This window comes from Phalaenopsis equestris, unplaced genomic scaffold (genome assembly GCF_001263595.1).
Source record: "Phalaenopsis equestris unplaced genomic scaffold, ASM126359v1 Scaffold000492, whole genome shotgun sequence".
NCBI lineage: Eukaryota > Viridiplantae > Streptophyta > Magnoliopsida > Asparagales > Orchidaceae > Phalaenopsis > Phalaenopsis equestris.
The window spans coordinates 100264-104264 of record NW_018164932.1 but is presented as its reverse complement, the minus strand read 5'-3'; positions in this window follow the sequence as shown (position 1 = coordinate 104264).

The window sequence follows — 4001 nt, the reverse complement described above, 5'->3', positions numbered from 1 at the left end:
TGCTTTCTTACGGCCAATGCATTTCAACCACAGTTGAAAAATCAATTTCTCGCCACAGAAATTTCTAGAAAACAATAAAAAAACAGTTTCATAAATAGAACTGGGGTGATGATCTGAAATAAACGGCAGACAAAAAATTATCTCAAACAGACCCTAAATATACAAATGAAACATTAAATTCAAACCATCACGAACAATTATTAATCTGACTTTATGTAGCGTATTAAATTATGTATTATATCAATCATTAACAAGCTCTATTTCAAATAACTTAACGCGTCGTTAGTTTTAAACGACATCATTAATAATCATGAACCAACCTAGTGACAAATTGTTGAAATTGTTCATCTAACAGCCACTTCTTTACTAAATTAGCCAAAATATTCGACTAGTTGATTAAAAATGAATGAATGATTTTTTTGTCGAGTCGAGTCACGAGTAATCTGTCGAATAAGCTCTTATCGATTCGAGTCACATTAACCTCCTATTATAAATTTATTAAAATTAATTTTCTTATAACTCTAAAGTCTTCTTAATATCAATGTATTTTTATGCTTTAAAATTTTTGAATATTTTGTGGACATAACTCCAACATCATACCTCATACGTGTGCAGTTACGTTATTGTGATGGTTGATAGGAGCAGGTTGTTTTGACACGTTGTTTGTTCGTCCTCCACAAGAAAAGAATTGCATGCGGCTTTCTAGAGGACATTTATAAGCGTAAATTTTGACATTACATATTGAAGAGAAAAAGATTCATATGTTGGTCAGGCAAGACGTCGTATATATCTTATGTTCCGTTTGGGGCAGCTTATTCGCTGCGACAGCAATTTGGAAACTGCGCAGCTTATTCGAAAATGTAGTTGGTATTTTACACTAAACGCGGAACGCGGGTTAAGCCGCGCGGTCTGTGCTTTCGGATAAGCGGCTTATCTCGATAAGCACAAGTTGCTCTAAACGCATCTTTAGTTTTACAAAAATATTCTAACAAATAAATTTTATAATTCAATAGAGGAAGATATGGATACAAAGTAATGTATTCAAATTTGGCCTTCTTTACATAAAAGAGCTAAAAAATAATGAGAGATGAAGTTGGAGGTCTAACGATGATAGTGTTGTGAATAAATGACTGTATTAAAATGAAAAAATCAGATCGAGAAAAATTCGCAAACTAGAAAATATAGCGGAACACACAGAGTTACGTGATTCGACAAATTGCCCACATTCACGGAGTTGTAGAGGATTTTATTAGTTTTAGGATTACACCCTTCCATCACATCGACGATTACAAGAAAATATATCTCTCTCTACACCTTGTCCCTCTCTCTCTCTCTCTCTAAACCGAGAGTCACATCAAGAGGAACAACCAAGGAAAGGAAAGCAAACTGCTGTTTTCTTTTGTCCGGTAAGCACACAGGAGAGCATTAATTTTTGCCCAGCAAATTAAGCCACAAGCTTAATCACACCTCAGAGAGGAAAAATGGGAATATTCTTGTAGCTAAAACCGGAGGGCATGTCTTAAGGAATCGTAGGCCCAACATGCATTTACATAGCTAAAACAAGGCCCATTTAAGGAAGTGATGCCTGATTCGCGAATTCTGGAGAGGAAGGCAAGCCATGTGGAAGGAGTTAGATGATGACAGTTTTGTAATGATAATTGAATGATGGCTACCGAGTAATAGTGGTCAAATGAACAAATTTAATTATAGTTTAAAAGTTTAGTTAGGTTTGATTAAGTATGGTTAACCTTGAGTTAAATTTGATTCTAAGTTGAATTTGGTTCATGTTAGGTGAATTAAGCTTTGTTTAGGTTTAACTTAGTGCTTGAATTTAACCTTTAGTTTAAGGTAGGTTTAATTGTCTTTTGTTATGCCTAGATTCGATTCAAGTTAGGAATTACCTAACTACGGTTAGTTATTGTTAAGGTTTGAGTTAGCTTAGGTCAGACTTGGGTAAGCTCAAACTATACTTAAGTATAGTTCATGTTTAAATTAGTCTATAAAGTTCGTGAATCTGACTTAGGTTTTTAAGAGTTTAGTTACTTTTAAATTTAAATTAAGTTAGACTTAGGCTTTGTATTATATTAATTTTAAATTAGGTTTAGGTTCAATTTCATTTAGGTGTAGTTCAAGTTTGATCTAAAGTTGATATTTGTTGTAGGTTTGGATTAGATTTTGTTAGATTTAGGTTTAACTTGAGGCTTAATTTAACTTTAGTTGATTTAATCTTAGGTTAACTAATCATTAGTTTTAAATTTGTTCTAATCAAGCCTTACTCAGACCAATAATGGGATGAATCAGATCAAACTGTCTTAAGTTTGGGCTCCCCAAGTTCCAAAACGAACTAGCCACTAGACTCCCAACTACAGTATGGTTTCATTACTGCTCCCGCGGGATTACAGGGAAGAGATTGAGCTGGTGAGACCACGACCAACAAGCCATCTAGAGAACTATGAAGGAGACATAAACTTAAGAAATCGAGACAAGGGAACAAATTGAATTAAGTTGACCAAAAGAGACGTCGACAAATAGATAATTAAAACTTTAACAATATGTCAGTCTCATTTGGGTATACATTGCTTGTGTAAAAAAGGAATGCATGAGAAGCCCCTACGATTTTTTCTTCTCTATATAAAATTTTAGTTGATTTTCTAATGAATTTTTTATTGATTGTTTTGATATAGGACAAGTTATGATAGGGCCACAATTAGAAATATTTTCCATAGATTTTTGATAGATAATACCAAATGATCATTTCTGTTGTATTGTCATCGGGTTTCCACAACAAATTTTGACCCAAATTTTTTAGTTGATCATACAAAATTTTTATTTGATCAAGCTTTGTGGCAACTTTAACAATAGTCATAGGATTTCATTTCTAATGAAAGATTTTTCAGGGGACAAAGTTTCATTGGAAGTTCATGGGCAATAAGCATTTCTAACAAAATTTGTTAGTTTCTAACAAAAATATCCATAAAAATATGAGATTATCTTATGATCATATAAATTTCATCTATTTATTTAATTTTTAAAATTTAAAAATTATTTTTATTATTTATATTATTATGATTTAATTTTCTCAAGTTCTCTCTACTTTATAGATTCAAAAGATAAACTTTTATGATTTTTTTATCTTGATTTCACCTACTTTAAGCTTTAGAATTTTTAAGATACAATTAATGAAATATTATATTTGACTTAAAAGGTTTAAGTACTAAAGAGTTTTAACCTACGATCTAAACTAACTCCAAAGGGCATATTTAGCTATTTGAGGAGACTTTAATTTATTTATTTCAATATATGTTTTATTCTTAATTTTTTTAAATATATATATAAAAAAAAATTCTAATGAAGAGAATATTTTGAAACAATCTAAGGGTCTATTTAGGGTGGCTACAGCTTATTCATCTAATCCTGATAATCTGCTGATCATCATCTTCTCCTGATAAGCTGACTAGCAGTTTGGTTTGTGCGTTTCGAAAACAGCTGATTCTGGATAAATTACAATTTTGTCCATGTTCTAATAAGCTGTTTAGCTGTTTGGTTTGTGCGTTTGGATATAACAAATTAAAGATTACGAAAGTACAACGAAATATGTTTTTAAAAGCAAGTATTACATTCAAATATACTCATTTAATTAAAAATACAAACAAAAGAAAATGAAAATAGAAAATATAAACATTCATATGTGAATCTCTTAAAAAGAAGAATAGTTTATATAATCCCTTAAATTCTCAACACTTACTGAAAGAAAGTGAAGCCGTAGATAATCCAATGTGCTCAAATGCTGAACTAATAACATAAATAGAGAAGCTATAAGCTTTCCTTGATCACAATCTTCAACAATTGACCAAAATCCAAACCGAGTGAAACCAACCATTGATCAACCATTGGATTTTAATTCGGTCTGACCAAAATCCAAACCGAATCAACCATTGAAAAATGCCACTTTCTCATGGCATGAATCTTGCCAGAACCAAAAAAAAAAAGAATGCAAAAGA